At 40.5% G+C, this 12,770-nt stretch overlaps 1 protein-coding gene across 1 annotated transcript in view; it reads left to right on the top strand.

The window, feature by feature from the left end:
* Positions 1–12,770, top strand: part of LOC134347080 (SH2 domain-containing adapter protein F-like) — a 123,778-nt gene that overhangs the window by 108,506 nt on the left and 2,502 nt on the right. The gene's annotated exons all lie outside the window — the stretch shown is intronic.

Below are 12,770 nucleotides of genomic sequence, written 5' to 3'. Positions count from 1 at the left end.
TCCGATACTCTATTCCTCCAGAAATGAATGCCAACATTGCATTCGCTGCCTTCACAACCGACTCAACCTGGAGGTTAACCTTAAGGGTATCCTGCACGAGGACTCCCAAGTCCCGTTGCATCTCAGAACTTTGAATTCTCTCCCCATTTAAATAATAGTCTGCCCATTTATTTCTTGTGCCAAAGTGCATAACCATACACTTTCCAACATTGTATTTCATTTGCCACTTCTTTGCCCATTTTTCCAATCTATCCAAGTCTCTCTGCAGACTCTCTGTTTCCTCAGCAGTACCGGCCCCTCCACCCGACTCTTGAGTACACCCAGAGGCTGCCCTCATCATCGCTGGAGGCTTTAATAGAGCCAGCCAATGGATTGACAGGACTGATTTGACGACGTCAACCGGAACGCCTTTCATGATGAGGATATCTCCGAGTTCATAGATGAGGTCACGAGCTTCATCCGTAAGTGCATTGAGAATGTTGCCCCCCAAAAATCAGTCAGGGTCCATCCAAACCAGAAACCCTGGATCAACAGTTCGTGACAGAGCTTTCGCCACCAGTAACCACCAGGAATTCAAAAAATGCAGCTACAATCTCAGATACAACTCTCCACTAACAACACATGCAGCTTTTGGCAAGATGTGCATACCATCGCAGACTTCAAAGCTAAGTGCAGTGGTGCTGCCAATATCATTGCCTCTCTCCCAGATGAGCTCAACCTTTTTCGTACTCGGTTCGACGTAGCGAACACTGAGCCTCCGAGGACAGCCACCGAAGCAATTTGGTCATCTCTGAGGCTGAAGCTCTCAGGTGTTTGACAAGTGTGCAGGACCGGACTGCATCCTAGGCCGGGTACTCGGGATGTGTGCAGCACAACTGGCAGGTGTGTTTACAGACATTTTTAATCTCTCCCTCTCCCAATGTAAAGTGCCGTCCTGCTCCAAAACATCCACCATTGTCCCTGTACCTAAAAAGACTGAGGTTACATGTCTGAACGGCTGGCGTCCTATCGCATTCACCTCAATAATAAGCAAATGCTTCGAGAGGCTGGTCAAGGACTACATCTGCAGCTTGCTACCACCCACACTGGACCCCCTACAATTCGCCTACCGACACAACCGATCGACAGATGACGCAATAGCCTCAGCTCTACACATTTTACACTTCTGGAGAAGAAGGATGCTTATGTGAGAATGCTGTTCTTGGGCTACAGTTCAGCATTCAGCACCATAATTCCCTCCAGGCTTGACAAGAAGCTCAGAGACTTTGGCCTTCACCCTGCCTTGTGCAGCTGGATCCTGGATTTCCTGTCAGGTCACCTGCAAGTGGTAAGAGTGGGCCCCGTCACCTCTGCCCCTCTGCCCCTCAACACAGTGGCCGCTCAGGACTGTGTCCTAATCCCCCTTCTTTACTCTCTGTATACCCGTGACTCTGTCACTACCCACAGCTCCAATCTGCTAATTAAATTTGCTGACGATACTACATTGATTTATCTCATCTCAAATAATGAGGCGGCCTACAGAAAGGAGGTCATCACCCTGACACAGTGATGTCAAGAAAACAACCTCTCCCTCAAATGTCGCAAAAGCAAAGGAGCTGGTTGTGGACAAAGGAGGAATGGAGACAGGCTAACCCCCTATTGACAACAATGGATCTGGGATTGAGAAGGTGGACAGCTTTAAGTTCCTTGGCATCCATATCACCAAGGATCTCACGTGGTCTGTACACACCAACTGTGTGGTAGACAAAGCACAACAGTGCCTCTTTCACCTCAAACGGTTGGTGAAGTGTGGCATGAATCCCCAAATCCTAAGGACTTTCTGCAGGGGCCTAATTGAGAGCATCCTGACTGGCTGCATCACTGCCTGGTATGAGAACTATAATTCCCTCAATCGCAGGTCTCTGCAGAGATTAGTGTGGACCACCCAGTGCATCTGTAGATGTGAACTTCTCACTATTCAGGACATTTACAGCAGGGGTCCCCAACCTTTTTTGCGCTGCGGACCGGCTTAAGATTGCCAATATTCTTGCGGACCGGCCGACCGGGGGAGGGGGGGGAGGGTTGCTAACGGACGAGAGTAGTGTTTGCCCCGAGAAAGACTACAATGACCATGAAGCCTTGCGCAGGGACCAATGCGCATGCGTGTACCTGCCGATATTATTCTCAGCAAACCGTTTTTGGCGATTCTGTTCGGGGGTGGGGGGGGGGGTGTTAATCTTGACCGGAATATTGGTAATAAGTGGCTAATACACTCAATTTTGTTTCTAAAAGGGTTTATCTAACGAATTTAATATTAAACACACAGCGCTTATTTTCCTCGCATGAATATAGTGGTAAGTCAATCATCAGGGGAGGACGAGGAGCTTGAAGTATGTGTTGAAAGAACTTCCAGTAGAAGTGGTAGAGGCAGGTTCAATATTATAAAATTAAATTGGATAGGTATATGGACAGGAAAGGAATGGAGGGGTATGGGCTGAGTGCAGGTCGGTGGGACTAGGTGAGAGTAGCTTTCGGCACGGACTAGAAGGGCCGAGATCGCCTATTTCCCTGCTGTAATTGTTATATGGTTATATAAGTCACTTATCAGTCAATAGCATCATAACATTTTAAGTAATGTTTGGATATTAAACATACAGCGCATATTTTCCTCGTATGAACATATAAAATCATTGCAACGCACCAATATCGCTGCATCAGTGGGAGCCCTGGGCTGAATATTTGTTTCCCTGCAACAACAGGGTCCCATCGAGGGGTGATGGGAGACAGCGATACTCGAACGGGGTTCCTTAAGTCCAGTCTATTCCACAATTTAGTCTTTGTTACATTCATTGCAGAGATATGTTGGAAATGGAAGCAATGTTTTCAGTGCTTTCGTGGCTATCTCAGGATATTCAGCCTTGGCTTTGGTCCGGAATGCCGGCAGAGATGTTATGTCAAACATACTTTTCAGCCGGCCGTCATTTGCAAGCTCGAGGAGTTGATCTCCTTCCCACGCTGACATGGATGACGCGCGGGTAATGCATAATGGCTCAACAGAGGGCGTGACTGGGAATAAGGAAAGGTGCAGCTGACTCATATCGCCAAATCATATCGTTTCGCCGCAGCCCAGTAGCGCATGCTTTGCGGCCGGTGGTTGGGGACCGCTGATTTACAGAGACAGGTGCATAAAAAGGGCCCAAAGGATCATTGGGGACCTGAGTCACCTCAACCACAAACTGTTCCAGCTGCTACCATCTGGGAAATAATACTGCAGCATTAAAGCTGGGACCCACAGGCTCCAGGACAGCTTCTTCCACCAGGCCATCAGACTGATTAATTCACATTAATACAATTGTATTCCTATGCTCTATTGACTGTCCTGTTGTACGTACTATGTATTACAAATTACTATAAATTGCACATTTAGATGGAGATGTAACCTAAAGATTTTTATTTCTCATGTATGTGAAGGATGTAAGAAATAAAGTCAAGTCAATTCAATTCAAAACTCTGCCGAAGGAGAGAAGAAAATCTCTGCTTCCGTTGAGAGCCATCATGAGGTCTCTTGGATGGTTAAGCTTGACATATTTTGGCTACCACGACATGAAATAATTGGGAAGCTTGCAAGTTCAGAAGCAGAGAGGTTATCATGCCTCAGGAAGGTGGTTGAATCATTACTGAGGCTGGAGGCATCTGTCACCATCCCCTTTGACAATGTTGCTTTCCTAGCACAGTTTTTCTCAATGAGATGCACATAGGAGTATTGCTCACAGAAATCATTAGAATGATAGGTACTCCTACCCTATAGACTCTCTCACCTCCCTCTTTCAACTTTTCTTTAGCAGTGCTCTCTCCTGTTCATAGTTACACAGGCAGCCCAGAGATACCATAAATAAAGCTTCTGATTTTGGTGAACATGCCACCCATTATCTCAGTTTTCACTTCAAATTTCAAACAGAACTTCAAAACACTTACGGTGTCTCGTTCAAAATAAACTCAGTTTCAATTCAGCCTATAATCCTGAACCTCATAAATCTGCAAGTAATTGAGGTTATCTTTTTAACTATTTTACTAGACAGAGTCATCCAGATACCCAAGCTTGATTTCCACACAATCTTCGGTACTGCATTATGGCCCTATTTGGCAAACAGCATATCATTGTTGCATGTAGATTGACAGTAACATCTGCCAAATATGCATATTTGTAGCATGCACGTACAGTACAATTGAAATTCCAACCAGCCGTGGACCCACAATGCCCAAAGAAGGCTGCATTACCATATCTAATTTTTAGGCTGAGATGTTTATATTTCTGGGCCGAATAAATCGCTTCAAATGTGTAGTTATTTTTTATTAACATCTATGACCACATTCTAAATCCCCAGAATCATCTTGGAAGATGAGTCAAAAAAAAATCATACTGTGAACAGTAATTTAGCTGTAGCAAAAGGCATTTTCAAAGGACGGAATTCTTAATTATACACTGGCCTGATTATCCTTGAGAGATAAATCATCCAGATTTCCCACTATACAGTTTACAGATGCCACATGATCTGCCAAGTATTTCTGCCACTTTCCGTTTTTGTTGCAGTGAACTTGTGGAGTCTAGTTCTACTGCTGTATACTTCAGTAGTAATAGTTGTTGGGACTTGCCCCATGGCTGGCTTGAACCCAAGCTAGTCAGTAAGAATGGGTTGGCCTGATTTTAAAATCTTGATCTGTACCTATTTTATTTCTAAATATAGTATTATTGTATGGAGTGCCATTGGCCTTATAAGCATTGTTGCTGGACTATTAACAGATGATGGCATCACCTTTGCTCTGACTAGAAATTAATAACTCACTCATCTCGTACTGCTGTAAGCTATGGCTTCAGGCTCTTCATCTGTTACTTTGGATGGTTTGTGACCACTGTCCAGTTTCAGTGTGACTAATGTTCAGCCTCATAACAAATCTGACATTGAACATATTTTGCAGTTCAGAGGCTAGTTTTCATTAACATCATTGGTCATTGATATTTTTGATAGTGTTCATTTAGCATTTCATGATTACAGTTTATTTCCAAAATTCGGCAATATTGTGAAATTTCCTATTCTTTGAATCAATTTAGATTGTGTAATATTTTTTAGTTATTCAGTTCAACAATTTCTTCATCAATATCATAATATGATTACTGGTTTGACATCTTTAAATTAAATCTTACAGAATTTTCTTTTAGATTGTGTAGTATTGAAGGAAAGTATTCAATTCTTTGTGCCTATCAGATCATTGAAGGACCCATACTGTTAATCCTATTCCTGCCTTTATCCTATATCCTTGCAAACTTTCTCTGTCATGAAATCTGTTCCCCATGCTAAAGTGATTTACCCTCTTTGTGGTTTTATTGCATTAAATCTGAGAGCTCTGTGAATTTTTCTGGGAGAATTTTTTTTTTCCAGATTCTATATGATAGCCTATAATGTTACCTTCTTAGATTTGAAATTATTCATCTATGCCTACTAATGCAGACAGCGTTTACTTTTATAGGGAGAAAGCCAAAGAGTGACATTTACTGACCATCAATTTCAGGACATGTTTATAAAGTTACCAATCCAAACATACAAACAGCAGAGAGCTACTGTCTATCTTTCTCCTTGTTTATTTTTTTCTTGTCAACATAGGAGGTTAGTGTGCAAAATTAGAGCAAATGGTATTGGGGGTAGGGTACTGACATGGATAGAAAATTGGTTGGCAGACAGGAAACAAAGAGCAGGGATTAATGGGTCCTTTTCAGAATGGCAGGCAGTGACTAGTGGGGTACTGCAAGGCTCGGTGCTGGGACCGTAGCTATTTACAATATATATTAATGATTTAGATTAAGGGATTAAAAGTAACATTAGCAGATTTGCAGCTGACACAGAGCTGGGTGGCAGTGTGAAATGTGAGGAGGATGTTATGAGAATGCAGGATGACTTGGACAGGTTGGGTGAGTGAGCAGATGCAGTTTAATGTGAATAAATGTGGGGTTATCCACTTTGGTGGCAAGAACAGGAAGGCAGATTACTATCTGAATGGTGTCAAGTCTTGAAAAGAGGAAGTACAACAAGATGTAGGTGTTCATCAGTCACTGAAAGCAAGCATGCAGGTACAGCAGGTAGTGAAGAAAGCTAATGGCATGTTGGCCTTCATAACAAGGGGAGTTGAGTATAGGAGCGAAGAGGTCCTTCTGCAGTTGTACAGGGCCCTGGTGAGACCACACCTGGAGTATTGTGTACAGTTTTCATCTCCAGATTTGAGGAAGGACATTCTAGCTATTGAGGGAGTGCAGCGTATGTTCACGAGGTTAATTCCCGGGATGACGGGACTGTCATATGTTGAAAGATTGGAGCGACTGGGGTTGTATACACTGGAATTTAGAAGGATGAGAGGGGATCTGATTGAAACATATAAGATTATTAAGGGATTGGACACGCTGGAGGCAGGAAACATGTTCCTGATGTTGAGGGAGTCCAGAACCAGAGGCCACAGTTTAAGTATAAGGGGTAGGCAATTTAGAATGGAGTTGAGGAAAAACTTTTTCACACAGATGGTTGTGGTTCTGTGGAATGCTCTGCCTCAGAAGGCAGTGGAGGCCAATTCTCTGGATTCTTTCAAGAAAGAGTTAGATAGAGCTCTTAAAGATAGCGGAGTGAAGGGATATGGGGAGAAGGCAGGAAAAGGGTACTGACTGTGGATGATTAGCCATGATCACAGTGAATGGTGGTGCTGGCTCGAAGGGCTGAATGGCATACTCCACCTATTGTCTATTGAATGTTTTGTGTTTGTTTTGGGCCACTGGGTCAGGCTGGGTTCGGAAATGATATGGTCTTTGAACAGTGTAAAATTTTCAACCAAAGGCAGAATACTGCCTGTCAAAATCCTTTATTTCCCCCAGAAGTTTGTTTTATTCACATTTTTTCCTACTGTTCCTTGTGCTTAAATTATGCTGACTTTAACGACCAAAGGACCACAAAGAAGTTAGGTGTTTTTCTGAGACTGAGAAAGTAGTAGATCTTTCTCCAAGACTTACAAAAACTGACTTCTTGCATAGATAGGACTTTTCAAACTACAGCTAATAGATATGCTGTTATCAGTCTCCATTGAAATTAAAGAATACAAACTCTCCTAGACTTTCTTTTGACTGTGAAACACATCTTTTCTGCATTTGGTGAATGACAGCTGACCAATTCTTCTGTTTTAGCAAGATAGATGTTCAACATGACAGAACTGCTGTGTTTTTTGAACACTTTCCTTCCCTGACAATTTGTTGTCAATTTCAGATGTATTGTTTAACTTGTATCCTAAATTCCAATGCATTAAACCTATGTTTTAATTTTCTCTGCTGAAAAAAATAATCCTGTTATATTCTAATCCTTTGTTTTAACTGATGATCTACATTCTGCCAATATTCTGGTAAATCTCTTCTACACCTGCCTTTTACGGTTAATGGATCTCTGATGTTATAAACTGCAAAATATTAGTGGGGATCTTACAGAAACCAAATGTGAGGCAGAGCTGGGTTAAGTATGATATGCTAGTTTCTCCTCAATTTGCCTGTATTCTCAAGTTTGTCCTTCATGCTGTTTTCTACTTTGCTCCCTATGACGTCAGTTCCATATTTTGTAATTGAGGTAATTTTCAATTTTAGACTTTTTTAATTCACCAACAAAAGCACTTGACTTGGATATCTATATAGCTTTGTCAAAAGCACACCGCTACTCTTGACTTTATCTCTTCTAGGAATATTTTAACCAACACTGAGACGGGCCCTTTTAATTCCCCTTTTATTCAACAGGGCTGCACTTTACTATCCAGTTTATTAATTGATTCTTTAAAAATAAGTTCTGAAAATTTAGATTGCTACCTTCAGCAATTCTGCTCCATGAAGGAAATCAATCAATCAGATCAAGCCTTTCAGAAAGTCATAGCTACTGTTTTCCATTGATTCACATTTTTCCAGCTGACATTTAAATTTGTCCTGGGTTATTGTCACAAAATGTTCTCACCATTGATTTGTGAATGCATGAACTCTCTTGAATGAGAATATACAGTGGCATGCAAAAGTTTGGGAAAGCCCTAAGCAAAAGTTCTGTTACTGTGAATAGTTAAGTGAGTAGAAGATAAACTGATCTCCAAAAGTCATAAAGTTAGAGATGAATCATTCTTTTCAACATTTTAAGCAAGATTAGTGTATTATTTTTGTTTTGTACAATTTTAGAGAGAAAAAAAGGAAAGGAGCACCATGCAAAAGTTTGGGCACCCCAAGAGATTTGAGCTCTCAGATAACTTTTACCAAGGTCTCAGACATTAATTAGCTTGTTAGGGCTATAGCTTGTTCACAGTCATCGTTAGAAAAGGCCAGATGATGCAAATTTCAAAGCTTTATACCCTGACTCCTCAAAACTTGACCCAACAATCAGCAGCCATGGGCACCTGCCTAAGCAGCTGCCTAGCACTCTGAAAATTAAAATAAATAATGCTCACAAAGCAGGAGAAGGCTATAAGAAGATACCAAAGCGTTTTCAGGTAGCCATTTCCTCAGTTCGTAATGTAATTAAGAAATGGCAGTTAACAGTGGAGGTCAAGTTGAAGTCTGGAAGACCAAGAAAACTTTCCAAGAGAACTTCTTGTAGACTCTGGAGTGGTGGTGCACTGTTCTACTGTGCAGCGACACCTGCACAAATATGACCTTCATGGAAGAGTCATCAGAAGAAAACCAATTAAATTAAATACCAACAAATTCTGGAAGTAAACATCACACCATCTGTAAAAAAAACCTGAAGCTGAAAAGAGAATGGCTTCTACAACAGGATAATGATCCTGAACACACCTCAAAATCCACAATGGACTACCTCAAGAGGTGCAAGTTGAAGGTTTTGCCATGGCCCTCCCAGTCCACTGACCTAAACATCATTGAGAATCTGTGGATAGATCTCAAAAGAGCAGTGCATGCAAGACGCCCCAAGAATCTCACAGAACTGGAAGCTTTTTGCAAGGAAGAATGGGCTAAAATCCCCCAAACAAGAATTGAAAGACTCTTAGCTGGCTACAGAAAGCATTTACAAGCTGTGATACTTGCCAAGGGGGGTGTTACTAAGTACTGACCATGCAGGGTGCCCAAACTTTTGTTTCAGGCCCTTTTCCTTTTTTGTTATTTTGAAACTATAAAAGATGGAAATAGAAAAGTAATCTTGCTTAAAATATTAAAGAAATGTGTCATATTTAACTTTATGCCTTTTGGAAATCAGGTCATCTTTTACTCACTTAGCTATTCACAGTAACAGAAATTTTGACCGGAGTGCCCAAACTTTTGCACGCCACTGTAACTGGTGCAGTGCTTCAAGCCCCAGGTAGTTACTTCTCTGCCTAACATAATGAGTCTCCACTACCTACACCATTCCAGCTTTCAAATTTGCAGAATTTTTCATCTTTCCTTTAGTTCTGAGTTGCTTGTTTCAGAGCATTGGGGAAAAACATGAATTTTGGCAATAAAACATCAGATAACTTTCTAAACAAATATTATCATTTTATTTATTTTGTAAACATAACAATTTGCTTGTGGTTTTAAAAATACAAGGATAGAAATATTTCTTTATTTTTTGAGATTCGTCATAATAACAGCATTCTTTATCTTGACTGTATGCTTGATTGATAGGTTCGGATACTAAATATTTTGGAGTCATTCCATAGAATAAAACTGTCCAACATATTTTGGCATAAGCCGCATTAGATGCATCTTATAAAGCTGAAAGCGCATGGAGCTGATTCTCTGCCGTGCTGTTCTAGCTGATTGGCATTCCATTCGGGAGTAGAGACAGAATTATGATACATAAATCTGGTTCTGTCATTTTGTACAAATCAGTTAATAGTGAAAATAATCCTGTGCAATTATTAAGTTTATCTGCTGGTTTTCAAATTGTGAAGTTACTTTATTGCTGATATCAGATATTAGTGTTCCACGTAGAATTTGTCTGCATGGGATAGAAAAGTGCTACGTGCAACATAAACCAAACCTTCAAATTACAAACTAACAGTTGGTATTCCAATCACAAGCAAGAGAAAATCTGCAGATGCTGGAAATCCAAGCAAAACACAAAATGTTGGAGGAACTCAGCAGGCAAGGTAGCATCTATGGAAAAGAGTACAGTCGGCGTTTCAGGTCGAGACCCTTCATCAGGACTGGCGAAAAAAAAGATGAGTCAGAGTAAGAAAGTGGGGGGCAAGGGTGGAAGAACCTCAGGGTGATAGGTGACATGTTCCCTGGAAGGAAATGTGGTTGTGGTAGCGGGTCTGGGTGAGCACATGATTGAAGAGTCAGATGGCAGCAAAGATCGCAGAGGGTGAGCAGTGAGAGAGGGTTTCACTGAACTCCCGTTGAAGGGAATATTTAAACTTCTTCAGCGTAGGCATCCCTGGAAAGCCTTTGCAATGTTATAGTCCAATCACAAACAAGAGAAAATCTGCAGGTGCTGGCAATCCAAGCTTTCTCAATCTGTCAGTCTAAACCTGCTGATTCTCACAACTACCTGGACTATACCTCTTCCCAACCTATTACTTGTAAAAACTTCTCTCAATTCCTCTGCCTCTGCTGCATCTGCTCTCAAGATGAGGTGTTTCATTCGAGAACTAAGGAGATGTTCTCCTTCTTCAAAGAAGAACGTTTTGCATGGTTCTAGTGCTAATTTCATTGGTTGACTGATACTTTTTTGGTTTCCCTATATATTTGCTGACCTTAAGATTATAAAATTGATCTCTAATTTCATAATTCCATAAAATTTATTAATCAAGGATACAACATATTGCTGATGGGTAAGTTAAAATTTGCGGCTTCCTCTAATTGCTTGGAGTTGACCACAAGTTGCTTCTGACTGTGGCCACAAACCTACTTGATATTAATCAAGTGGAATCCCTTCTAACTGAAGACGTCAAAATTCTAATTGCCTCCACTCACTATTAAGGGAGCAACCTGTAAATGGTAAACTTTGGCAAGTCCATAATATTTGTGTGGCACACATTGCCTACTCTTTGCTTTGAAAGAGATTAGCTAAATGTCAGCAAAGGGAGTTTCTGTTGTTTTTCTAATTACACTTTATGATATATTGCACAAAGCAGCTGCTATATCCTAGAAAGATCCTGAGAAATTTGGAAACCTTCCATAACTTAAGCAAAATAAAGTCTTTTTTAAAATATAAACTTCAAACATCTTAAACAACAAAGATTGAAAGTGTAAAATATTTCAAAAGACTTTTAAAGCAGTTTTAACATAAGTTAAACTTCTTTAAATGTTGAATTATCAATTAACAAAACAATTAAAAATTTAATGTTTGTAAACATAGTAATTTTTAAACTGATAACTTCTATAACATCATTTGGATGGCCCAACTCTTACATGTCATTAAGGTATTCATCCATACAAATTATGGGGGAAAACCTTTTGCTTTTCTTTGAACTGAAGCACAGTTCTTTAAGTGAGTGTGATCATTCAATCTAAGTTACCCCTCCCATGCTGAACTGCATGGGCTGTGCGGTTTTGGGGCACAACCTGTGTCGCAGTCATGATCATCAGAATGAATTTGCGTCTTCCATGTCTCTTCCTGCATGAGCGGAGATCCTTGAGTTATTGTGGTAAGACAGGGTCATGGTGCATAATACTGACAGACCTTTTCATCATTAGTTTGCCAAATCCAGGTATTCAACCTTCAAAAGGGAACTGGATAAATATTAGCAGTGAGAATTTTCCAAGTTCAGCGTGTTGAGCAGAGAAATGTGAGAACAATTGAATGTTTACAGTATTTTTTCCAAAAAGCTGGCACAAAGTGATGCTTGAAAAAGACTTTTTCTGTATTTACATGATGTGACAATTTGGCATTGTGAGCCAAAATAAAAGAGTGGAATCGTGCATGAAGTTGCAGGTTCTGTAGGGATCTCGTAAATTGGGAGCCATTGTCTTTGGATTTAATTGATCCTAACCTCCTCTCTGTTCTCCACTGAGATTCGGAAGGGAACATTGTCTTAAATTTTGCATACTACACCACAGGCACCTAACACTCCCCACACCAATTGAGACCCTATTTTTTTTGTTTGCTGTTTTTCTTACAGCCTTGCCTGTATCCAAATCTCATAGAGATGATATAACACTCTATTGCCACTCAGACCCAATTCTGCTCCCCAGCACTAACTTCAGTACTAAGAAAGCAGAAGGTATAGTCCAACATTTAAAGCAACTTCAAGTTTTCAGACCTGCTGCTCAGAAATTGGGTCATCTGCAACAGATATTGGCTTGGACAAGTTTGGGGAAAAGCATTGGGGCTGGGGAAAATGGTTCTTCCTTATTGATTGAATTGGAAAGAAGACTTGGCTTTACCAGTTTTTCACTATTATTGCAAACCACTTAGAACACACCTTATAGCAGCACAAAGCTGGTAATCCTTTGGTCTAATTTTCTTTAAGGAAGAAATTAAAACTGGTTTCTATTGACAAAAGTGTGGGATGTATCCTCTCAAAATCTCTAAGCAAATGTTATTATTGTTGACACAAATAACTTTGAAAGAAAACAGTTTTTTCCCAGTCCAATGCTTTTATTTTCAAGTGAACTTCACTTTGTAAGTTATGTATGATCAGATCAGGCACAGAGCTCATTGAAGTCAAGAAGTGGGATACTGTTGAACCTGTGGGTGTTCTAAGTGATTATTCTGTGGATTACAAACATGAATTAGTGGAAGCTCAAACTGAAAATTGTGGCTTGCTTATTATGATAACTTTCTCAAAGTAGG

Source organism: Mobula hypostoma, chromosome 5 (assembly GCF_963921235.1).
Source record: "Mobula hypostoma chromosome 5, sMobHyp1.1, whole genome shotgun sequence".
Taxonomy (NCBI): domain Eukaryota; kingdom Metazoa; phylum Chordata; class Chondrichthyes; order Myliobatiformes; family Myliobatidae; genus Mobula; species Mobula hypostoma.
Note: the sequence above shows the minus strand (reverse complement) of the source record. Positions and strands in the feature narration are given on the sequence as shown.